Here is a 27,547-nt window from a genome sequence, read left to right on the forward strand (position 1 = left end):
TGTATGCAAATGTTATGTTAATCAGTGTACAGATTTGTACATATTTTTCATGGGCCTTGTCCAGATTTTTGGATGTTTAAAGGTTGAGAGGTATGATGAGTGTACATTTGGTGGAGCAGACGCTAGATCTGGAAATTTCCTGTTAAAATTAGATAATAGAACTAAAATGGGATAGGTGCATTACTTAGAGATTGCCAGTACCATGGAATAAGCTACCTATAAAAATAAGGCCTAGATCTTACCTCAGAGGAGGGTCACAATAGCAGTAGTCATAACATTTGAGTTTATTTACCATCAGTGCTGCACTGACCTGTTTATTTTTCCATAGCTATCCTGTTCTTTGAAGGCCAGCACTGGTCTAGCATCAACTTTTATATGGCAAAAAGGGGGTTGAGGTTTCCAGTTATACAACGTTGACATGATCTTACATAATTTCCTCTCACTGCTTCAGCACAATTACACTTGCAGCTATATGTTCAGTTTATGAGTACTTGTTCTAGTTGTTAAACATATGCCACTGGTGTTATTTCTTTCTTTTTTTATCATATTACTTGAAACATCTTCAGCCCTTACAGAGGGTTAATGTAATAGTAAACCATATTACTGGGATTTGCTTACTTTATGTATCTCTTTCACCAGACAAAATTTGTTCAGGTAGTGGCATGTACCCTGAGGGTAACCAGTTTAAGTCTCAAACTTGCTAAGTACTGACGTAGGAATAAAGCTGGTCTTTCTTATGTACCCCATATTATTCCACATTCTTTTTAGTTCTTGTCATTGTTTTAGGGTTTCATATTTTTCACTGTTGTACCATAACAAATTTCTGCTGAGTTTTCTCTTCATTTTACTGACCTCCTGTTATGCCATAATAAATTTCTGCAATATGGTGACTTCAGTTTATGATTTTCCTCACAGTTTCAGTCTTTAATTTCATTGTTCATTTCTTAACATTTTGAGTTATAAATTCCTTCCTTGGTAAGGGCAAAGATTTCTGCTGTGGCAGCAAAAGTCTGTGCTAGACAGCTAGCATTTAAAAAGCATCCATGCACTCTTTATTTTTTCTAGGCACAGAGCATGTAGTGAATGAGTGTGAGTACTGCAGCAGATTTAACCAATCAAACAGTTTGGGGAGGCAAAAGGTATTGCATTCATTTTTAAAAGAAAAAATAATGTTGTTCCTTCAAAATGAAATCTGAGACAAGACATTTCTTTTCCTTTCCACTCTGGTACTATTTCGTAAAATATCAGTACTTTTGGTGCACACAGAATTGTTTCACTGAACTGCAAATAAAAAGAGGTGCAGTTGGTTTCTTTGATGCCTCTGGAGCATCCACTGACAATAATATCTTTCAAATAAACAGTGAGATTGGTTCCAAGCATCAGATATTTTGAAGATTACATCTGAAGTGAAGTAGGTGAGCCATTTTTTTATACTAAAGAACATTTTCCATTTTTTAATGCTCTGTCTATAAAAAGGATAATTCCCTGGTATTACCTGTACCATCCATTGATTATAAAAGAATGTCTGAGCAGTTTGCTTCTTTTTCTGTAGAAAAATATTTTGGGCTGAAACTGGTTCTTTTTCAGGGTTTACATATGTCTAATTACAGCAAAATCAATGTATATCAGAACAAGTGAAGGCCATAGAAACTAAGAATGTTAGGTGATAAGGAGTCTGTCTTCTACTTTCACATATGGAAGAGGAGTGGTTTCTCTCCCCATTCTGTTTACTCATATCATGAGTCATCATCATCTTCTTTCGGCTGTTCCCGTTAGGGGTCGCCACATCGGATCATCTGTTTCCATTTCTTCCTGTTCTCTGCTTCTTTCTCTGTCACACCAACCACCTGCATGTCCTCTCTCACCACATCCATAAACCTTATCTTAGGCCTTCCTCTTTTCCTGTTACCTGGTAGCTTCATCCTTAGCATCTTTTTCCCAATATACTCAGCATCCCACCTCAGCACATGTCCAAACCAATGTAATTTTGCCTCTCTGACTTTGTCTCCAAACTTTCCAACCTGGGCTGACCCTCTAATATACTTATTCCTAATCCTGTCCACCCTCGTCACACCCAGTGCAGATCTTAACATCTTTAACTCTGCCACGTCCAGTTCTAACTCCTGCCTTTTTGTCAATGCCACTGTCTCCAACCCATATAACATAGCTGGTCTCACTACCCTCTTGTAGACCTTCCCTTTCACTCTTACTGGTACCTGTCTGTCACAAATCACTCCTGACACTCTTCTCCACCCACTCCATCCTGCCTGTACTGTCTTCTTCACCACTCTTCCACACTCACCATTACTCTGAACTATTGATCCCAAGTATTTAAACTCATCCACCTTCGCCACCTCTACTCCTTACATCCTCACCATTCTTCTATCCTCCCTCTCATTCACACACATATATTCTGTCTTAGTCCTGCTGACCTTCATTCCTCTTCTCTCTAGAGCATATCTCCATCTCTTCAGGGTCTCCTCCACCTGTTCCCTACTCTCACTACAGATCACAATGTCATCTGCAAACATCATAGTCCACGGGGACTCCTGTCTGATCTCGTCTGTCAACCTGTCCATCACCATTGCAAATAAGAAAGGGCTCAGAGCTGATCCTTGATGTAATCCCACCTCCACCTTAAACGCATCCGTCACTCCCACCGCAGACCTCACCGCTGTCACACTACCATCGTACATATCCTGTACCATTCTTACATACTTCTCTGACAATCCCGACCTCCTCATACAATACCACAACCCCTGTCTAGGTACCTTGTCATATGCTTTCTCTAAGTCTACAAAAACACAGTGCAACTCCTTCTGACCTTCTCTGTACTTCTTCATCAACACTCAGAGTAAACATTGCATCTGTAGTGCTCTTTCCCAGCATGAAACCATACTTCTGATCACTAATCATCATGTCCCTTCTTAACCTAGCTTCCACTATTCTTTCCCATAACTTCATGCTGTGACTGATCAATTTAATCTGTCTGTAGTTACTACAGCTCTGCACATCACCCTTATTCTTACAAATTGGTACCAAAACACTTTTTCTGCATTCCTCAGGCATCCTCTCACTTTCCAAAATTTCATTAAACAATCCGGTTAAAAACTCCACTGCCATTTCACCTAAACACCTCAATGCTTCCACAGGTATATCATTTGGACCAACAGCCTTTCCATTCTTCATAGCTATCCTTACTTCCTCATTGCTAATCCATAGGAGTTCATGATTCACTATCCCCACATCATCCAACCTTCTCTCCCTCTCATTCTCTTCATTCATCAACCCCTCAAAGTACTCTTTCCATCTGCTCAACACACTCTCCTCGCTTGTAAGTTGTTTCCCTCATTATACTTTATCACCGTTACCTACTGCACATCTTTCCTAGCTCGGTCCCTCTGTCTAGCCAATCGGTACAGGTCCTTTTCTCCCTCCTTACTGTCCAACCTTTCATACAACTCTTCATATGCCTTATCCTTAGCCTTCGCCACCTCTCTCTTTGCCATGCACCTCATCCCCTTATACTCCTGTTTACTTTCTTCATCTCTCTGACAGTCCCACTTCTTTTTTGCTAACCTCTGTCTCTGTATACTCTCCTGTATTTCCTCATTCCACCACCATGTCTCCTTGTCGTCCTTCCTCTGTCCAGATGTCATACCAAACACCTTTCTAGCAGTCTCCCTTACTAGCTCTGCTGTAGTTACCCAGCTATTTGGTAACTCTTCACTGCCACCCAGTGCCTGTCTTAACTCTTCCCTGAACTCCACCTCACAATTACCCTTTTTCAATTTCCACCATTTGATCCTTGGTGCTGCCCTCACACTCTTCCTTCTCTTCTTGATCACAAACGTCATCTTACAAACCACCATCCTATGCTGCCTAACTACACTTTCCCCGGTCACCACTTTACAGTCTCCAATCTCCTTCAAACTGGCCCTCCTACACAAGATATAATCCACCTGTGTGCATCTTCCTCCACTCTTGTATGTCACCCTGTGCTCCTCCCTCTTGTTAAAATATCTATTCACCACAGCCATGTCTATCCTTTTCGCAAAATCCACTACCATCTGACCTTCTGCATTCCTTTGTTTACCACCATACCTACCCATCACTTCCTCATCCCCTCTGTTCCCTTCACCAACATGCCCATTGAAATCTGCTCCAGTCACCACTCTCTCACCCTTGGGTACAGTCATCACCACTTCATCCAACTCACTCCAAAATTTTTCTTTCTCGTCCATCGCACACCCAACTTGTGGAGCATATGCACTAACAACATTCGTCATTACACCATCAATTTCCAGCTTCATAAACATCACTCTATCCGACACTCTTTTCACCTCCAAAACACTCTTAGCATACTGTTCCTTCAGGATAACTCCTACGCCAATTCTCCTCCCATCCACACCATGATAAAACAATTTGAACCCACCTCCGATACACCTAGCCTTACTCCCCTTCCATCAGGTCTCTTGCACACACAATATACCAACCTTCCTTCTGTCCATCACAACGGCTAGCTCTCTCCCTTTACCAGTCATACTGCCAACATTCTAAGTTCCAACCCTCACTACCACAGTCCTGGCCTTTCTCCTCTCTTCCTGCCTTCGGCCATGCCTTCCCCCTCCTCTCCTCCTTCAGCCAACAGTAGCCCAATTTCTGCCAGCACCCTGTTGGCTAACAGTACTGGTGGCAGTCATTGTTGCACGAAAACCACCAAAAAAGAGCAGGAACAAGATGCAGAAATGCACGCAGAGTTTATTCTGGTACCTCGGCTTCCACAGCCTTCAAAGGAATAAACATTAACAAACACATGCATCATTTTATACATATTTGCATAATTAGTTAATTAGATAATCATACTAATGCATCAAAGACAGAATAAAAGGGCCATACACAGAGGAAAAAAACTTACTAAGGCACATACTAAAAAACAGCTTAGGACATAATTAGACATGTTGATAATATAGCAAATTATTTTAGATAGTTAGATTATTTTCTAAATTTAAACCTTTGGGTTTTAAAGTGCCAAAATTAAGAATAAACATACTTTCCAATTTTAACAATTTATATAGGAAATTCCCATTAGTATAACTACCAGGTCTAGCCAAAGCACAGAAAAAGAAGGAATCCAGCTTCCCATTGTGTAACATATTAAAATGTTTGGAAACTGGACTTTCCATCCTCCCATTTCTAATGTCACCCATATGTTCCATAATTCTTAACTTCAGCTGGCGTTTGGTTTGTCCTATATAATATTTCGGTGGATTGCACCCACAACCTATAATGTAAACCACCCCACAAGATCTACAATTGAAACTATCCAAAGCTTGGTATTTGATGCCATTAATGCAGTTTCCTGTTAAATTCCTAACATTTGAACAAATTCTACATTTTCCACATTTAAACATACCCTTGACTGATGAACAAACATTTAACATATTTGACCTAATGTGTGATTTAAATTTTAATTTTTCTTTCAAGTTTGCATATCTACCAAATGAAAAACAAACCTTATTAGGAAATAGATGGCCAATTTCATCATTATGATAGACAAAAGGCCAAAGAAAATCTACTATTTCTTTAAGAAAAGGAGAAAAAGGAGAATATTTACTAACAAAAAAGATTCTATTCTCTTCATTCAGAACAGATCTATTCTCCCTGTACTGATAGAATAAATCAGTCTTTCTAATGAAAGAATCAGGATTAAGCAATCTATTACTGCTATTCTTTATTGAGATTTCCGAATAGCCCCTTTCCAAGAGTCTATTTGTGACCATCCTGAATTCAAAATCTAACAAATCAGTTTCAGAAGTATGCTCAAACGTGCGTTTAAATTCGCCATAGGGTAATGCTTCAATCAAATGTCTTGGATGCGCACTCGTGGCATGAAGAAAGTTGTTAGTTGCAGTAGCTTTTCTATATGGTCTATATTGTACTCTATTGTAAGAATCCACATATAGCAAAATATCTAAGAACTGAATAGTGCTTCTATTCAGAACATAAGTGAATTCAAGACCAAATTTGTTCTCATGTAGACTAGCAAATACGGGAACAAGCAGAAAAAGTGTATCATTTGAAAGAGTGGATAACGTGGAAGACGCCAGTGGCCATGCGGAGATGGAAGAACAAGTAAACTGGAATTTTCGCCAGGGTAATAAGCGGAAATCTAGAAGCAAGGGTCGTAACAGACGTCGCTGAAAAGGAGCAGTTCGCGGCTGTTCCCAGAGAGACTCTGAGGTTGGGACATTTTGCTGTTTCGAATGTTTTGTACAATTGTGAGCAAAAACATATTGTAAATTTAAGTGACTTGTTAGTCACTTTTGATATGGAGCAGGTATTATTTAAAGGTAGCAAGTTTGTGCCTACCAAGATACCTGCTCTTTCAGAGCTAATTATTGATGCTAAGCGTTTTTGTAGGAAATTGTGCTTAAAAAACTTTTTTGAAAACAAGAAATGTTCTAATGATAATTTAATGAGTTCTCTGAATGTTTTGGAAACTAGTAATGTTAATGAGACTTGCATTTTGCAGGATGATTTATCATGTTCTTTTGATTCCATGCTGAACCTTTCCACATATGATTATGAAACTTCTGGGCTTATGGAAGGGACTAGAGATATTTCTGAATCTGATTTATGTGATGTTGCAACTGGGCGTTTTGTGACAGGTTATGGCAAACTTGAAGTTCCAAGCTTGCCAAGTTACAGTTCCTTTTTTCCACCTAAAAACTCTGCTGTTTTAAGGGCTTTTGAGAATGTGTTACTTGGTAAAGTAGAGGCTGAATATGCAAATTTTATGAAAAAATATTTTTCCTATAACCTCACTAAAAATGAATGGAAAGCTTTAAAAGATATGCAAGCTGTTTGTGACACATATGCCTTTTGTCAAGCAGATAAGGGAGGGAACTGGGTAATCATGGACAGAACACATTATTTGAAGATGGTGTTTGATCTGTTATCAAATGAAGAAGTTTATATTGAGTTGCCAAATAATCCTGTCTTGGAATTTAATAAAGCCCTGTTAGAAATATTGGAGAGGGGAGAGAGACTGGGTTTTCTTACTAGTAAAGATGTTAAAAAACTTTTCATTGTTAATCCTAGAGATCCCAGTTTCTATGCCCTACCAAAGATACACAAAAATCTTGTTGACCCCCCTGGCCGCCCTATAGTTTCTTGCTGCGGTTGCTTTCTTGAACACATTGGTATATTATTGGACTGTATTCTTAAGAAAGAATTGGTCCATGTTTCTTCACACATTAGGAATACTAATGATTTTTGTATTAAAATCAAGAATATGCTATGGGACAGAAAATTTTATTGGGCCACGGTGGATGTAAAGGCACTTTATACAAGTATAAAGAAAAAATGGGGTTTGGAAGCCATTCAAAACATAATGGGGGAGGGCCCACGCACTTCATACATTATTTCATTGCTAGAATTTGCATTAACTAACAATTATTTTTGTTGTGAAGATAAGATATTCTTGCAAAAAGAAGGTACCGCAATGGGTGCGAATTTTGCCCCCAGTTATGCGATACTGTTTATGTCCTTTTTTGAGACAACTTTTCTATATAGGCTTAAATTTTTTCAGAATAATGTTGTGCTCTACTATAGATACATTGATGACTTGATCTTTGTATGTACTGGCAGTACTACTGAATTTGAGGGCTTTATTGCTAGTCTACATGAGAACAAATTTGGTCTTGAATTCACTTATGTTCTGAATAGAAGCACTATTCAGTTCTTAGATATTTTGCTATATGTGGATTCTTACAATAGAGTACAATATAGACCATATAGAAAAGCTACTGCAACTAACAACTTTCTTCATGCCACGAGTGCGCATCCAAGACATTTGATTGAAGCATTACCCTATGGCGAATTTAAACGCACGTTTGAGCATACTTCTGAAACTGATTTGTTAGATTTTGAATTCAGGATGGTCACAAATAGACTCTTGGAAAGGGGCTATTCGAAATCTCAATAAAGAATAGCAGTAATAGATTGCTTAATCCTGATTCTTTCATTAGAAAGACTGATTTATTCTATCAGTACAGGGAGAATAGATCTGTTCTGAATGAAGAGAATAGAATCTTTTTTGTTAGTAAATATTCTCCTTTTTCTCCTTTTCTTAAAGAAATAGTAGATTTTCTTTGGCCTTTTGTCTATCATAATGATGAAATTGGCCATCTATTTCCTAATAAGGTTTGTTTTTCATTTGGTAGATATGCAAACTTGAAAGAAAAATTAAAATTTAAATCACGCATTAGGTCAAATATGTTAAATGTTTGTTCATCAGTCAAGGGTATGTTTAAATGTGGAAAATGTAGAATTTGTTCAAATGTTAGGAATTTAACAGGAAACTGCATTAATGGCATCAAATACCAAGCTTTGGATAGTTTCAATTGTAGATCTTGTGGGGTGGTTTACATTATAGGTTGTGGGTGCAATCCACCGAAATATTATATAGGACAAACCAAACGCCAGCTGAAGTTAAGAATTATGGAACATATGGGTGACATTAGAAATGGGAGGATGGAAAGTCCAGTTTCCGAACATTTTAATATGTTACACAATGGGAAGCTGGATTCCTTCTTTTTCTGTGCTTTGGCTAGACCTGGTAGTTATACTAATGGGAATTTCCTATATAAATTGTTAAAATTGGAAAGTATGTTTATTCTTAATTTTGGCACTTTAAAACCCAAAGGTTTAAATTTAGAAAATAATCTAACTATCTAAAATAATTTGCTATATTATCAACATGTCTAATTATGTCCTAAGCTGTTTTTTAGTATGTGCCTTAGTAAGTTTTTTTCCTCTGTGTATGGCCCTTTTATTCTGTCTTTGATGCATTAGTATGATTATCTAATTAACTAATTATGCAAATATGTATAAAATGATGCATGTGTTTGTTAATGTTTATTCCTTTGAAGGCGGTGGAAGCCGAGGTACCAGAATAAACTCTGCGTGCATTTCTGCATCTTGTTCCTGCTCTTTTTTGGTGGTTTTCGTGTACTACTTGTTTTATTTAGTGTGGCAGTCATTGTTAACCCGGCCCTCAACCGATCCGGTATGTAAATATTTACTGGTGTCCACGTGAATTATTTAGCCAAGTTTTACACTGGATGCCCTTCCTGATGCAACCCTCCCCATTTATCCGGGCTTGGGACTGGCACAAAGAAATGCACTGGCTTGTGCATCCCCCTCATATCATGAGTACTATTCTCAAATCATTGGGTTCAGCTCCACAGGAATTAATTTTCAGTGAAGCAGTAAATACCATGAGTGAAAGTTTAAACTGGGCTGAAACAGATTTTTTTTTATCTAAAGAAGATATTTACAGATGCCTGAAGTTATAATGTCTTTAATGAGGATTCCTGCAAAGTTTAAGAATTTCTAGAAATCAAACATCATAAACCAATATCATTGGCCACCAACACACAGGCTGACAGAGTTGTTGGACAGCTAATGAAAATAAAAAACACACACATCTTACATTTGTACTTTAATCTGAAAGCCAGTAAGTGCATCTTGGTTGAACCTTCTGCTACGTTTTTGTGAGTCCACATCATTTTCAGAGAGAGGCAAAGTTTTTGGACAGGTGTTAAGCAAAGTTGTACAACTCAGATTCATTACCAACTGAAGCTAGGAGCTGTATGGCATACATTGTCTTGCTAAAACATGTAGTATGCCACACTCTAAAGTGAAAAAGCTGAGGTGTTTCAGCTAGCTAAAAGCGGTGAAACAGTTGGTCTTCAAGCTTCAAAATGGTCTTGTGTCCTATGGAGGCTGTGTGTCTAGAGAAATGATTACAAGAGTTGGCATACAAAAACTTGCTTGGCTATGGTCAGAAATGAAAATGTCACAGATTTTTTTTTTGTTTTTGGTACTTCGGTTGCTTTTCTCATGAAGTTATTATTTGAAGAAATGCATCAAACTCTTCTTGGAGGCTTAACATACAGCAGCGGCAGGTTTTCATCAAAACCACTCAATGTCTAACAGTTACCTACAGAGAAAGCCAAAACCTGTCCATCAGCCTCATTTATAAGTGCAATAAAAACATCTCAGAAGTTTCCTGATAAGAAGGGTGATTATAAAGCATTGCTCTTGTTGCTTAACTTTGTAATTTTGCTTTTAAAGTTTTCCAGTATTTTGTAGTTATATGTTATGAAATACCGTGTAGTATGTAATTTAGAGTCTTTTTTCATGTTTTCTTTACTTTGAAGACCTGATAACATCGTAGGTCATTATTACTTTAATTACTGATATTATTTACACAGAAAAGTTTCATTAAATGTAGTCTTCTTCATTTAGTTCTGTGACTTTTAATAGTAGTAACATGAGGTTAGTACAAAGAATTACTTTATGATGATATCTACCACGCCTTTGTGCAAAGTAGGTCCTACCACTCAAGCCATTTGAGATGATGGATTACATTTATTTGCCATTTTGGTAACTGGTACAAGGAATATTTGTATATAAATTTTTATCTACTAAAGACTAAATCTGTTTTATTATTTACATTGACTAGAGTCTGAATAGGTGGCACAGAGGAGCTACGCATATTTGTAGACTGTCGTCTTTAAATATACAAGCTTACTTACAGAGGCAGGTACCTGTAATGGGCCTAGCTAAATATCAGTAAATTATTTTTTCTTTGACTGTTCTATACTACTATTTTCTTGTTTTGATATGGTTAAGCTCACCACAGAGATGCTTTTATATACTGATGTAATCAGTACACTGGCATCTTCTAGATCCTAAATGTGGCTAATTTTAGTAAGGTCACCACATTTCCTTCATTACGATTCATTATATGGTGGGATTATTCTTTTCTAGTTATCTTGCAGATCTCATTTCCATTTGTTTTGCCAGCAGGGTACTTTTATAGATTATATTCGGAGCTTAATTTGTAGAAAGAAAGAAAAGACTATCATAATTCTGATACCTAAAAGTTCAAATGCTTCAGTTATGAATAGCTGTCACCCAATAAGCTTGACTACTATCATAGGGAAATCTTCTGAGAGGGTTATTTGTCAGTTACTGCCTACAGGAGGGCTACATAAAAGCTGGACATATTTCAGTATTGTTTTATGGAAAGTGTCTCATGCCGTAATACACTCGTAAGTATTTATACAATAAAGTCTCAGTTAACTGGCACCCATGGGGATTAGTAGGTGCCAGATAAGTGTAGTTTCTGGTTGCTTGAGAGTTACTCTTAAAAACAGACCTGACAAATACTGTACCCTATACTATACCATACCATACCATAAACACTGCATTGATTGATTTTAATATTGAAATACAGTAATTAAAAGCTTGGCTTGAATAATATTTTAAACTTTTATTTCCACTAGAAAGCATGGCACACGAAACTGTTTTCAGTGCGTGCTGGACTGGAATTGAATTAATTGAATAGAGAAAGAGAGTGTGAATGCATGTATGAAAGCAGAAGCAACTGTGTGTGAGAGGTTGAGGAGGTGTATGAAAGCTGAATAGAGTCTGTGTGAGAGATCGGAGAGAGAGTGCGTGAATGCATGTATGAAAGCTGAAGAGACTGTGTTTGTAAGAGATCAGAGAGGAAATGTGCAGTCTGATGCAACATGACTGAGTGAGTATAGAGCAAGTGTTGACATTTTTGTGATTTGACTTGTTTGGTTAGACTTGTTCTCAGGTCGGGGAGAGAGGGAATTTATTTGTATCTTCCTTTTTAAAACACTAAAAGTCTAAAAATGTAAGGTATGTTTCTGTGGGGGGGGGGGGGCGGAAAGTGCAAGACACGAAAAACTGAATTGTTCATACTGTACTGTATTTCTTCATTTTTTTCTGGTTGCTTGAGAGTGCCATTTGCTTGAGTTCTGGTTAACTGAGAGCTTACTGTATGCTCATTCTTAATGCTACTCATTTGGACTTGTTGGTAGATGTAGGTTATTTGGACTTGGATAGGAATTTCAATACAGTTCCACACTTTTGAAGCATAACTAGTATGCTATCAGTTGACATTAATATGTACATTATAAGATGAGTAGGCAACAGAATTAAAAGCAGAAGATGCAAGGTTAAAATGGGCAGCTCCTTTTCAAAAGAGAAAATAATGGCAGTGAGGGCTCAGTGCTGTTTTATTGGACCATTTTTTTTGGCATATTTATATCAGAGTTTCCCCCATTAAAATAAAGTCTGGATGGGCAGGTTTGCTGACAGTGCAAAAGTAGTACCAGCAGTGACAGGCATCAGAGATCAAACTGAGCTGCAGTAGTTCATGGGTACTCTTACCTGCAGATCAGAAATAAAAACTGCAAGATTCTACATTTTGGTTCTAGAAATCCAGCTTATCCCTGTACAGTATATAATGTCATTTTGTCAAGTGATGACAAAATATATCACTTTGGGAAGAGAAGTGGAGAGCCGTCTCAAATTTGATGCATATATTACACTGGTTGTCAGGAATTGTTATTTTGTTTTGAGGGATCTGCTGCAATGTGTAACCAGTAGAGATGAATAGGTACTGTTACCTCCATATAAATCTGTTGTGAAACCAAATATTGAATATTGTACAGCAACTGATCACAGACTGGGAAACCTGAAAGGATTCAGAAATCATTTGCAAGAAAAATGTTTAAAACTAAACATATTTGGTGTAAGGATAGGCTCATTCAACTGACTTTATGATGTATATACAAAGGTTATAATAATGAAGCTCTGGCCGCGATATTGAATATTGAATTTATATAATATTCATTTGACAGAAAGAATGGTAGTGCTCTAGTAGCTCTATCAGTTTCAAGGGCTGAACTAAGAGAGCAAGTAAAATATGGAACATGTCACCACTTAACATTAGAAAAATGGGCGATCTAAGTAGCTTTAAGAAGTAAATTGATGGTTTGGGGAATGGTATTTGACCTTATTTTTGATTTTAAACTAACTCCTTGAATTCCACCAATGAAGTTATGAGTCTGGTTCTCATATGTACTAAACATTGAACAAAACTATTCATTATACAGGAACTTGTATTTTTATAGCCTCTAATTTGTACTGCTGTTAATCTGGAATTTTTTTTACCTGCCTCACTTCCCAGACAAAACATATAAGGTACTGCTTGAACATCTATCCAAATATTAAGATGTACTGCAACTCTGACCATCCCCAAAGAAGACAGCATATTTGTATGTATGAATGTGCTTACCATAACAGTATATATCCTTCTATGTCACTGTTGCTGTATTCTTCACAGTAGGAACCTTCTGTCAGGCATAGCCCAGCTTCTGGCTAGTATTCCAAAGCCTTCAGATTTTGTATGCTCCCTATTAGGGCATAGGGCATAGAGATGACAAACAGATGCAGTTACCCAGAACTTCTTTGCTGCCAGTCTGAACACCATCATCGCTCATCATTCTGAAGGCCCCTTTGCTGTTCTGACTACCTAGCCATCAGGTAATTCCCCTGTTGGGTTCTTTTTATTCTTCTTTGGTCTTTTTTTTCCTAATAAACATCTTTATTAAATTATCACGTATGACATAGGCAATCTTACATTTATATAAATGAAAAACATACAACATTAACACCACTTTAGTTGTAAACATTATACATCACAGACACCATTGAAACAACTGTAGTTGCAAACATTATACTTCACTTATAATCTAACCAGTCATTGTCAGTTAATCATCATATGGCTCATTCAAATCCTGCCTCTTAAACCTCGTTCCTTTTCTGCATATATTGTTCCCACATTTCCCATTTCTTCCTATGCAGTTTGCTCCTTCTGTTTTCTAAAAATTCCAATTTCACTTGTTTTATCTCTGTTACTATATTCATTACTTCTAATAAAGTTGGTCTAGACTTGGATTTCCATTTTCTAGTAATTGTTTTTTTTTTTGCAATCGCCATAATTAGACTCAGGAAGGCTTTACTATGTCTAGGCAATTCCAATTCTGTATCATAGCTCAAAAAAAATTATCTCCCCAGTCAATTCAATCCACTCACTCAGCATCTCTGATACAGTGGTCCGCAGGGGATCCCTAAAGTCTGCCAGCTCACTACACTCCCAAAAATGTGTTCCCAGCCACCTCGTTCCTGCCTGTCACACCTCCAACATTTGCTGCCCACCTGAGGAAAAATTCTTTGTAGTCTACTTGGGGGTATAGAAATACATATATAAACACTTCCGGGCAAAGATCCTACATTTTCTTGACTTTGTCGCATATTTGGGAGATACACATATATTCCTCCATTGTCTCTTTGTGAATTCCTTATCCTTTCTAAGCTCCTCCGATTGACTCTGATAGTTATTCTGCAATATTTTATATGCTCTACTAATTATTCCATATTTAGCAGTAGCTTCTGTTCTAGATTCTATTAAAAACTATACCAGTGCTAGTATTTAATTTAATAGCCCCCTATTTCTTTCGTTCTCTTTGCCTATACTCTTATATCAATCCTTGATAGGGAAGGCAATCTCTAACCTGCAGTCCAAATAAATTATTGGCCTCTTCCCATTCTATTACTTTTCCCTTTCTAGTTATTTGCTCCCATTGCCTTGGTCTCTGTGCCAATTTTCGCCAGTAAATTTCAGCCCCCTCTTGCCTATTATTTGTATCCCTAACCACAGTCATCCCTATTGGCAGGATCTCTTTTCTCCCTTCTCATGCTGGTTTAGTTCTTAGAATACTCCCTGCTATTTTATGAATATAATACTCTGTATGGTTTTTGATGTTCTCCTTAAGATTCTGCACCCAAAATCCCAATCTCTCCTTATTTCTTGAGCTTCCCCCTTGTATCGTCATATTCATTCCTTTCCACTTTGAATTATAGTTTTCTGCTTATGCTATGCATAAGAGCCTTAACTGTGTTGCTCTGAAATAACTCCACAAATTGGGCAATCCTAGTCCACCTTGTTCTATTGGAATAATCAGCTTATCCCACTTGACCTTTGCTGTCTTCCTTTCCCAGATAAAATCCAACCCTTTTTTAATTGCTCTCCACAGCTTCTCCTCTGGTTGATAAAAACATGCCTGACCTGTGTATAAGACTAAAGGGACTAAAACTATTTTAATTGCTTATATCTTAGCATCCATATCCATATAACAAAGCTTCCAGTTTTTCAGTTTTTGTATTATCTTCTCTTTAGTCTCTTCCTACATATCCTTAGCTGCCACAACAGTCATTTCTAATCGATACTCCTACATACTTCAGTGTAATGTTGCCCATTTCATTATGCATTACGAATGAGTCTTCGGATCCATCCTCGGATCCAAGCCGGTCATTTCTCAGACATACAATCCAAGCCTCAAACTCCTTCCTTTCCCATGATGCATCACTCCTCTACAAACCCTTAGATCTTGTTTGTCATCATTTGGTACAGACATGATTGCAAGCATTTCCAGTGTGTAGGTAATACTTTCCCTTTTTCTTCTTAAGATTTCTCTTTAAACTAGTGAGACTACCTTTTTTTCTCTACCTCCCCTCCTGCTACACTACCTTAGTAGTTTGCTGGTATTAGGTCCTTCCCTTCCTTTTCGTGTCTTCCCTTTCCCTTTTCTTCCTCTTTTTCTGACTCATAAAAAGCAAGTGTATACCACAGCCATCTTTTTGCTGAGAGCATTGAATTATCTATCACATTTCACTCACCTCCAGAGAGACCTCTGGTGCAGATGCTGTAGGAGGAAAGCTGAATATTATGACTTCGATTGCTAACTTTTCAATGAGGCTAATCTGCCATGTAGTAGAGGGAACCTCTCAAGTGTCTGGTTCAGGCATAGCCCTCAGATAAGATGCCTGGATGAAACTATGTGGGTTTGCAGACCCCTTCAAAGTGTCATTCATTAATGCCCCCTTTGATGGTTCCTCTTTGTTCAGACCATCAGTTAAGGAGACTCTGACCTGCAGAGAATAGGAGGGCAAGACTGTCTCCCGTAGGGATCAATTTTTTTTCCTCTCTATGGACCTTTTCCAGAAACCAACAGAGTGGGAAAAAGATGAGCTTCCGCAAATCCCAAGGGGCCTTCCCTAAATTGCAGGATGAATCTTCTTCCAGGGGCAGAGAGAGAGGATTTAATGGTAAACACTGCCCCAGAGGCAGAGGAGGTCCACAGAACCAGGGTGCCAGGGAACCCTTCTCTGACAAGCCCTTTCAGCGCTCCTGAAGCTCTGACTGACTGTCATACTCTGGAGGCAGTCGGGGGCAAACCATCCTTGCTCCCAGAAGCTTGAACAGACATTACAAATGGCACTTGGGTGTTAAAACATTATATCCAGAGGCTACTATATTTTGTTTTCCTTCTGACTTCCCACACAGGGGAGCATCTCCCTGACATGCCACCCAGTCAGAGGAAGAATGCCCTTCTAGAAGTGCAAAAACTTCTAGACAAGAGAGTCATCCAGTGGGTCCCAACTGAACAACAAGGATGCAGAACTTACTCATGCTTCTTTTTGGTGCCAAATAAGACCAGGAACCTCCAACCTTTCCTGGATCTAAGCAGTTTGAATCTGTTTGTCAAGAAGACAAAGTTCTGCATGGTTGTGGTACAGTCCATTCTACTGCTCATGAGCAAGGATGACTGGATGTGCTCGGTGGATCTCCAGGATGCATATTGATATCAAAATAGACAGGCGCTCCAGGAGATATCTGTGCATCTGGCTGGGGGTGATCATTACCAGTTCAGAGCACTGCCTTTTGGTCTTACCACTACCCCCCCAGGTGTTCAAGTGCATGGCAGTAGTCATAGCCCATCTCTGTTTGCAAGGATTCTAGGTGTTCCCCTACCTGGACAATTGACTCCTAACGGCACCCACAAGGCATCAACTACTCAGAGCGATTCATGTAAAGTTGTTCCTATTTTGCCACCTGGGAATCACAGTGAACATGCCAAAATCCAGGCTGGCCCCATTTCAGGAAATCAAATTCATCTGGACCCATTTGAACACTGTAACTCAAGTGGCAGCTATTCCTTTACAAAGGATATCGTTTCTCAGGCAAGAGGTACAATGCCTACTAGACACACCATCTCCTTCAACTCACCTAGTTCTCATAGCTTTGAGTTCCATGTCAGCTGCCATTCTTCTGGTGCATCTAGCCAGGTTCTTCATGAGAGTTCTCCACCAGACTCTGGCTGTTCAATGGCCCATCAGGTATCACCATTTATCAACCCCAATCAAACTTCCAGCTTGCAGACTCCACCTGCAGTGGTTGCTGCTCACAGACGATCTTCAGCTCGGCAGGTCCTTTGTCCTTCCCCCTGTTGGGATGGGTGGAATATTTTCAGGGAAGGATGGTCCAAGACAAGTGGTCCCCTTTAGAGACCAAGTTGCACATAAACGTGGAAATGAGGGTGGTCCTCCTCATGTTGCAAGCCTTTCAGGACTGCCTTCCTTTGGGCACAATTGCAATCTTGATTGACAGTATGTCAGTGGTATGGTACATCAACAAGCATGATGGAGCTTGATCTTACCCACTCTGCGGAGAGGCCATGAGAGTCTGGGAATGGGTGACTCCTTCAAATCACTTTCTCATTGATACACACATCCCAGGAGAATCCACTGTTCTGGCTGACAAGTTGAGCAGGTCCATTTTGAGTCCTCATGAGTGGTCCTTGAATCAGTCAGTAGCAAATGAGATTTTCAGCCATTGGGGCCAACCTTGCTGCATTCTGTTTGCCTCTCCCCTAAACAACAAATGTAGCAGGTACTTCACTCTGATCCCCCCAGCAAGGGAGTCGCCCAGGGATGCTCTAGTCCATGATTGTCCCCGGTTCTCCTGTAGGTTTATCCTGTGATCCCCTGAAACCCAAAGTTCTATGCCAGCAGGTTGAAGACCAATCTTATCCTCATTGTCCCTCATTGGCCATGTCAGGTATAGCTCCCCTTTCTGTAGTCTCACAGCAAATATCCTGCATGGATACTGGATCCCAGACAGAATCTAATTTCACATTCCACAGAATGACAGAAACCCAGTCTTCGGTTCCTCAAACTAACCACTTGGTTTCTCCACTTCCAGTAATTTTGCTAAGTTCAGGCTTCCTTCACCTGTTCGTGACATAATCTTTGCTTCTCAAAAGCCCTCCACCAAGAAGGTATATTGTATCAAATGGAAAAGATTTTCCATCTGGGCCTCACATAGGAATATAGACCCCTTTTCAGCCTCAGTTTCTGATGGTCTTATGTTTTTGTGTTCTCTTTTCCAGGAGGAAGCTAGTTTTTCTGCTACAGAGGTACACTTTGTGGCTATCTCAAATTTCCATGTTGGGAAGGCAATTGGTTTTTCCTCTACCTTTTCTTCTTCCACATTCTGTTGGGCATTCTTAAAAGGGTTTTTTAATAAGAAGTAATTAATAAGAACAAAAGTTCTAAGTTGATAGCCACAAAGACAGGCTACAGTTAACCAAAAAGAAAGGTTAGTCATGCTAAGACACATAGTACAGCCTGTGCTATTAGTAAGTGCTATTTGATTTTCTTATATTTATTTATAGCTCACCCAGCTGAGAAAACACTTGAATGATGTCTTTATCACATTGTCTTCTAGTGACATGTAAACCAGACACAAAACTGCTAAGGATACCTTGTTTATCAGAAAAAAGCCTTATAATATTCAATATTCTTTTTCATTTACATTCTTTGTAACAAACTCATTACTGGATAATGCTTACAGTCTTAACCCATTCATTTCCCTATACAAGCATGTGAAAAAACACACTTTTTCTTTTGTCATACTCTGTTAAACGGACCTTTTCTCTCCCCCTTTCCCTTTTTCTTTTTTTCTGTTTTTACATTGCAGTGCCTACATTTCTTAAAACTGAACAAAGAAAAGAGATAAGAAGGGAGAAAAAGAAAAACAAAAGCACTGGTTTATAGTATTATTCCCATTGCATTTAAAAAAAATGAGAAAACTTTACTTCAAGTCTGATTCATTTTGTCTTATCTTTAAAGGTCTTCCAGCTGGGAAAACCCCTTATTGCTTTCAGAGAAGATTATGTTCTAGCCAATTTCTGTGTTCTTTTTCCCCTCAGCCAATCCCCTTCCACCAGACTGTCTCCAGTTTCTCTTTAGCAGGTTGTCTCCATGGAGACATGAGAACTAGACAGCCAGTTTCTCTTTATCAGATTGTTTCTATGGAAACATGAAGACCAGCTGCAGAATTGCTAGTAAGTATACATGCATTTGCTAGAGGAAAAAGCCTTATAATATTCAGTATTCTTTTTCATTTACTTGCTCTCTCTTAAAACTAATCTATCAAAGGTCTTTAATCCAGGCATTTCCCCAGGCAAGAATGGAAAAAAGCACATTAATTTTAACTTTGTCATGCCTCTTTAACCAGGCTTTTTTCTTCTTCTTTTTTTACACTGCATTCCATATATTCTCAAAACAGTACAAGAAGAAAAAAGAAGGGAGAAAAAGAAGAAGAAGAAAAAAGAAACAGCAGCACCTGCTTACATTCCCCATTACATTTAAAAGTAGCATGCAAAGAAAACCATACACCACAAATAAGTACAATTAAGAAAAGAAAATATTTTCTTTACTTACAGTTAGCTTTCTCCCCTCTCTTCCCCTCCCCAAAGCACTTTTCTGAACATTAATGACATGAAGTAGGACATATAATTTAGAGTCCCCCAGAAGTCAAACAGATTTTGAAAAAGTCCAATATTTCCAGATTTTCCTGTTCTGTCATATTTCATAAATATGGAGGAAATATTCATAAATATATTCATAAATATAATTATTGCATTGTAATCCCACAGTAATTTACTGGTTTTATTACTTTTTTCTCCACCCGTATCCTGTCTCTGCTTCATTTCCAGCATAATCTTGATTCTTCTAGTCAGCTCTTGTGCTCCCTTCCTACTCTCAAACATTTTCCATTGAAATACTGGAAAATGTTTCACAGGTACAGTCTGTCTGTGGTCTTTATTACCAGAAGAAAAAGAAGAATCTCATTCTGTTTCACAGCTCACTTTTTGTTGGACAAACTTTTGGATGTCCTCCCTAGCATGCACTTCATTAAAAAAAATTATTTTGTCCCTTCAGGGAAGAATACCTTAAAGACAGCTGGATACAGCAGTTTGAATCTCACACCTGCACCTCAACATGCCATGAATAGTGCAGTAAATTTAGTCCTCTTCTGCCTGGTGTATTGTGAGTAATCATTCTCCACAAACACTATGTTGTCACCCACTTTTATTATTTTTTCTATGGCTATAGTTTTGTCAGAATCAACTCCTTCTGTTGGTAGGATTGCATCTTTGCTATTAAAATTCTATGTTGCTTACTTATAGCTAGGTTTGGAGCATTCACACTGTGATGTGGATATCCCACCACTGCCAACCATTATGTGAAGACCCTCCACCACTGGGCCAATAATCAAGGAACCTCAATTCTCACCACTGGCACCAGTGGGGGACGTTCACTAGGAGGATAATAGGTATACCACAGTATTTCCAGATGCAGCTCTCTGCATCAAGTGCAATTTCCCTTAAGAGCACACAGAGGCTGCAGTCAGTCTGGGGCTGGTTTCTTCCTCTTTCTCCAGATCCCCAATAAGACTCTCCTCTGACAGAGCTATAGAGTTAAGCCCTCAGCCAGGGTTCCAAGCCAAGTCCTCCAACACTCTTTCTGTCCAAACAGTGCTTCATGTCCATGCCCGTGTAGTTGACATGCATACTCTTGGACATTAGTTGTACACACACACACACACACACACACACACACACACACTAGGAAAGGCTAGCACAGGTTTACTAGCTATGCCACCTTCTGCCCAGAACATAAGGTAGTTATCACTGGAATCAGAACTCTTTGCCAGCTACTTTAAGGCCCTTAAAGTGTGTCCAATTTATTGAGTGAAATTAATATTAATACAAATGGTAGTATGACCAAGAGCAATGCTATTAGGAGTGGCCCACACAGTGTTGCCAAGTAAATATGCAAGTACTCTCAAAACTTAAATATCAGCCACAATTAAAGGTTTAAATATATTTAATAATAAATAATAAAAGAACAAGAAAATACTAAGCATGTATTAACAGTGACATCAGAGTTCAAAACACAGGAAATATTTAAAATAATATTGAAGGACAGGCTCAGACAAATAAAGAAAAATAATGTCTAAGCTTCACTACATTCCTGACTGACTCTAAAAGAATTACTGTACCCTAATAACTTACTTAATAGAGCAAGGCAGATGATGACGTGAATGGTTCTTCTTGTTATCAGGCCCAAAACAGAATACAGAATGCTCATTATCACCAAGAGACTTCTCAAAATAAAATATAAAATATTACATCTGAAATAGCTTGCAGAATGACATCACTTCTGGTCATCTGACTTTTAGTTCCCACACAAAACTCCCATTGCTAGAAGCTGCCAGGACTTAGCATCTATCTGTAAAAATACACACACAAGGGCTTTTGCTCAGATCTGTGGCAGGTGCTGGAAGTCATAAAATAATTTCATACCTCTATGCTTCCAGAGTAGTAATTAATTTACCCCAAAGACAATTCAAATGTGACTAATGCTTTATAGTCTCACATTTATTTAATAATTGTAATGTTGCTGACCTTCTTTCTGTTCATCTCCATCTCCCAACCCCAGGCTCCAGTTCAAATCCTAGGTACTCCTGATTCTTCTAGTCAGCTCATATGCTTTTTTTCTGTCTTGCAAGTATTTTCCTTTGGAATACTGGAAAAGGTTTCACTTGCAAAGTCTCTCTACAAGCTTTATTATCAGAAGAATGAGAAACAGAATCCCCTTCTACTTGATGGCTCACTTTTTGTTGTACAAACTTTAGTATTTCCTCCTTAGCCTGTTCTAAATCAAAAAATGACTTTTATCCTGCAGGAAAAAAAAATATTCTGAAGGCAGTTGGTTACAGCATCTTGAATCTCACATCTGCCTCTCGACATTCCATGATTGTTGGGATACATTTGCTTTTCTTCTGCCTAGCGTAATCATTTTCCACAAATACTGTACTGTCTCCAATTTTTAATACTTTGCCATTTTAACATAGTTTTGTCAGGATCAATTCTGTCTGGTGGTATGATTGCATCTTTACTAATAGAGTTCTTGGCTGCCTTCTATGGCCATGTTTGGAGCATGCATATGATGCGCCCTTTCAATCAACAGATCCTGCTGTGGAATACCAGTCCAGCTGCTTATTTGTGCTTTCATAATGTCTGTTCCTTCAAGTTTCTCTGGTACAACAGAAAATCTCAGGTTTTCACAGCAAGCTTTGTCTTCTAACTCTACTGTTTTTGAAACAGCTCTTTTTGAGCAATTTCATACTCAACCAGCCTTTTCTTCATTTCAACCACTGATTTTTGCAGTTTTACGAGTTCATCTGAATAGCTGTTTAAAGCTTCTTCCATTTTACCACTCTTGTTGTTTGAGTTGATATACTCCTTCAAGGTTTCATTTATTTTAATTAGCTCTGAGAAGATTTGATTTATTTTCCTCTTGATTACTGGAAGCCATGTCTTGCACCAAAGCTGGAACAGCTACAGGACTCTTCCTAGTCAGTGTTATCTCTTCATCTTTTCTCAATGATTTTCTTTCAGGCTCTCTAAGTTTCTTCTTTGCTGGCATCCAGGCAGTGCATTTACTATTCAGTAATTGAATTTACTAAAACTTGCACAGTTTCTGGCACTTGTATCTCAGTTTTTTTTTCACACTCAGAGAGGTGAAATCAAGCTGCTGATCAGTGTGGAGTCATCTTAGAAGTCTTCCATGTTTATTCTGTTTTAGTCCATAACCCCACTGCCCATGCCCAGTAAGCCTTCTTGGGGTTTAACATGAAGTGGGCATCATCAAAAGTGTATCATTTGCTTCTGCAAGAGATGTAACCCTTCAAGGCTGCCCTACACCTCTCAAAGCCAGCACTCCTATGTAATCTTCGGTCTAATCTGGGAACTCTATCATGGGAATTAGCACCATGGACATGTTCCCCATTCCTCAAAACACAAGACAGGCAAGCTGGCACAGCTGTGTCACTCCTCCTTTGTGCATGCCAGTTCCAGCAGGTACCCAACTGCTAATCAAACCTAGGACACCTTGGCTGTAGTTAGGGCTTTATCCTGTATGCCAATGAAGCCAGCAATCTGTAGAACTATATTTCAAGTAGATAAACTGTATTAAGTCATATACTGCACTGTGTTTCCTCTACACCTTCTTGAGTGCAAATTGGATGAGATTTCTTGTGGTCGAGCTCAGTTCCCTAATGTTGAATTCAAATGACTGTTTACTAAAGGAAATCACTGCTGGTGCAGTTTCTAAGTGTATACCAGCAATGATCATTTTTGGTTTGGGAATTTTGCCTTTCCTAGTGCTTATCCAACTTTGGAGCTGGTATATAAAAGTACAAGGTATCTAGAGGTTTGAGTTTCCCAAGAGTTAAACATGAATTAACTGAATGTGAATGACTCATAAATGAAGCACTGCACTACCCATAGACTTATCTACATTAAGGATTTTTCAGCAGGTACAAAGTACCATATTCTGGGCACCCATACTCTCCATTTCCCATTTCCCTTGTTGCTTCCCTGGGAGAGAACAAAAAAAAAGAAGAAAGAAAGAAGGCAATTAAAGAATGACTATGGCAGCATCTGATTTTTGTTATATGTACAAGACATACAACATACCAAAATAATAAACCCCATAAAGTCATCTGACAATGTAAAAGCAAAAGATAAGGATGAAATAGACAATACCTGAAGAAATAGAGACTACGCTTAATATGTAAAGAAAAAATAAAGAAAGAACTGTGCTAAAACAACAAGAATTTTGTAACAGCCCTGAAGAAATCTGTTTTAACTATACATTCAAAATCCAGACTGAAATGCCTCATAAAAGTTAAAAAGACCTGGAACAAGCACAGATTGCAATGTACCGTTAATAAACCCCCTCTGAGACAAGTGGCACACAGCAGATATGAAGTCAGGAAAGATTTGTTTTGTCTGTCTAATGCAAGGATGACGTGTTAGATCAAAAATGTCAGAAAGCAAAATCTTCTTTTCCATAGATATACTATCTTGACCAGAAGCATATGAAATAAATGTAAGGAATGGGAGAATGCAGCAGTCTAAGTACTTGAATAATCTAGATATATCACAGTGGTATAACAGCATTTTCCTAGACCGGAACATTTAAGAAATAAACCAAAAGGATAACCACTGCAACCAACTTCATTTCTGAAAATCATTTTTTTAAGACCTTAGGATTACTGTGATGAAATCAAACAAATACTTCAGAAACCTGGAGCTCTGGAGTACTTCAAAGATAAGAACAGCGACTACATTCAGCATTTCCCAAGAGAGAAAATGCAAATCATAATGCTAAAACAGATTCATAACCGAACCTTCGGGTACTGCAAATAAAAAAAATATATTGTTCTCATGCAAGGATCAGGACTCTGATGATGGTGGTACTTGTTGGAGGAGAGCATTATTTTAAACCTAAAATCCCTGTGAAAAGACAGAGAGCAATATAAAACAAGGCAACAAACTTTTCCTCAGGGCTTAAATAAGGCAGAAATTGTTAACAATATTCACCTTGGGAATTAGGTACTAAAGCCTTGACAGAATTGTTTACCTTCAAAGTCGATGGAATAGTCCACTGTGATGATTCCAAGACCACATTAGTTACATTTGATTTTACTCACAACCAAGTCCAGTCTGCAAAAGCTGCTTCAAAAACATGTTATCTTTAGGGCAAAAAAGGGAACAAAGTATACAGAAAGAGCATCATCAGCTATGCCATTGATATTTAGTATTTTGGGATATTACTTACCATATCAGTTGATTTGCAAGGAGCCTTCTGCAGTGGGTATCTAAGAGGATTTCATCTTTTGTATAACCAGCTCAACTATTACTTTTGTCTTTTGTCCCAACATCTGGGGGGTGCATGCAGTTGTTGGTAACATGCACCAATACATCACAGATCAAACTAGGAAAGCAAGCTTAGCCTGAGAGCAACTTAGTTTTTTTTTACCCATCCTCTGAGTATGCACTAGAATACCAGTCAATGAAAATTTAACCTCCACCCTACTCCAAAATGTCAGATCTGGAGAATAGCTAAAAGAGCTTATTAAGCCAAATCCAGGAACATCATGGTGCTAAATGAAGTGGTGTCAAACAGTAACAATTAGTGAAAATGTGAGCCTATGCAAAGAAGAAATAATTTACTTATAAGACAAGAAAGAAAACACAAAATACAAAGATAGCGACTTCTGAGTTTTGAATGCAATGGGATGTATGGTGGTGGGAAGCACCTAGACAAAAAAAGACACTGTTTGTGATGATCCTTAAGGGAAATTTGTCTTTCACACTGACATTTTCCCTTCTTGGATGGCATGAGCTTTAAGTAACTAAAAAGTAAAAAGACCAAAAAAGCATGGACTTCTAAAATAGCTGCACATTGAGTAACAGCTTGTTTCTAGCTCTCCCACTGTGAAAACAGAAACTCAGCAGAGAAGGCCAGTAGACTTTTGTTTATGGGTAAATTTCAGTAACTGCCTTGTAAGTGCACTGCCTGCATGCCAGGAATGCAGGAATATATAATGAAAAAATATATATATATATATATATATATAGAGAGAGAGAGAAATATATATATAAGAAATACAGAACACTTGGAAAAAATCAGCTACAAAAAGTGAGGAAGAAACACTGACTGGGAAAAGTTCTGCAGCTGTTCATCAAAAAGCAATGCAACCTTCAGACATGACTTCCAGTAACCTGCAGGAAGATATAAGGCAACTGCATACAGACCTGGTTAAAATAAACAAAACCCTGATGGAGTATATCAACACAAACAACAAGGAAGAAGCTTTAAGCAGACATTCGGATGAGATAATAAAGCTGCAAAAATCAGAGGTCGAAATGAAGAAAAGGCTGTCTGAATATGAAACTGCTCAAGAAGACTTACTTCAAAAAATAATAAAATTGGAGGACAGAGCACGTAGGGAAAACCCGAGATTTTCAGCTACACCACAGAAGGTGGAAGGAACAGACTGCATTAATTTTATGAAATCACAAATAAGCAACAGGACTGGTATTCCTCACCAAGAGTTGTTAGTTGAAAGGGCACATCATGTGTGCGACGAAAGGAGGTACTGCCAGCGCAGTTAGCTGGAATTTTGTAAATAACTCTGTCATTTGTGAATATCAAACTGATTTATATAAGATGCTTGTGTTACAAATGTATTAGAAATGTCATACAAGATGCTGGTGTTACAAATGTATTAGAACTGTATGTCACATGTATATCAAACTGATTTGTACAGATGTTTGTGCTGAAAAGGTATTGCTGAAGTGCTTGTGTTTGAAATGTATCCACAGTGTGCCTTACTCCAGGGAATAGAGATGTGCATGCACTGTTGTAACTGTTTAAATGTATATGTTTAACAGAGAAAGCAAACTTTAGAAAATATCTGAAATTAAATCACTTTATAGGTTAGGCCACAAAGATCATATCTCACAAGTTTCAGTGCAGCCAGAAACACAAAGTCTATACTAGGAAGCTTTCTGTATTGTCTAAAATTTCAAAATTTGGATCAGAAGTCTAATATATGTGACCAAGTCTGATCCAAGGACTGGATCCAAACCCCAACGCCTCGAAAGCAGAAGGACCTGGAGAAGCCATAGCTGGCTGCACTAGCACCATAGCCTCAGATAGCACATGCGCAGACCCAGCATGGATATCTGCCCCAAAGGGGGGGTCTGACCTGAGCTGTCCAATGCCGAAGCTTTGAGGGGCAGGGATGGCACTGACAAACTCTGAGTCAAATCAAACCCCCTGGACCCAGCGCCAGTGCTTCAGACAAGTCAGGGATACAGTCAGATTCAAAGAGCTATCCATCATCAGATCCGACACTGTCTGGGTTCTTGGATCAGAAGGCTCTGAAATCACTGGTCAGATTGGAGAAGGAGAAATTATAGTGTGGGAAACAGAAGGGAGGCTCACGGATCTGATGGGAGACAGAGACAGGATAACCCCCATCTGAACCTGAGATCTGAAGAACTTCCTCATCATCCTATCCACTTTGGCTTTGAAAAGGTTCCTAGAGGGCCTGATGGAGGAAGTAGTAGACTGGGGCCAAGACTTTCTCCTTGGACTCTTTTGTAGGAATGGAAAATGGAGTCTAGGAGAGACAGGTTCCAGGGAGAACCATGTAGACCGGGTCCTCATAGACTTTGACTTGGAACGTTTCAGATCCTAGGGTGTCAGATCTGCCTGTTGACATTTTGGAGCAAATGGAGTCAGATCTGACTTTTTTATTACTTTGGCAGGAGGCTTCAAAGTTAAAGCTGACTTTGGAGAGCAGGTGAGAGACTACTTCCTGGATTCTTTTGCCTCTGAAGAGGCCTTAAGTGTTTTTGTGGGGGTTTGATCCCCTGAAAGAGAAGAGGAGGAAAAAGAGGATGGTGGTAAACACTTTAAGACAAGTTTATTATGTTGTTCGCCCTATCACGGAAGCCAGCAGAAATTGAACATTCAGTATTTAGATGGGATGCACTCAGACAATAAGCACACTCCCTGTGGGAATCAGAATTGGGGATCTTGT

General features: G+C 38.6%; 1 protein-coding gene across 1 annotated transcript in view; it reads left to right on the forward strand.

Moving 5' to 3' along the window:
- Nucleotides 1-27,547, forward strand: part of KIF6 (kinesin family member 6) — a 4,303,753-nt gene that overhangs the window by 2,553,680 nt on the left and 1,722,526 nt on the right. The gene's annotated exons all lie outside the window — the stretch shown is intronic.

Source organism: Protopterus annectens, chromosome 1.part1 (genome assembly GCF_019279795.1).
Source record: "Protopterus annectens isolate FY-2018-M chromosome 1.part1, PAN1.0, whole genome shotgun sequence".
Lineage (NCBI taxonomy): Eukaryota > Metazoa > Chordata > Ceratodontiformes > Protopteridae > Protopterus > Protopterus annectens.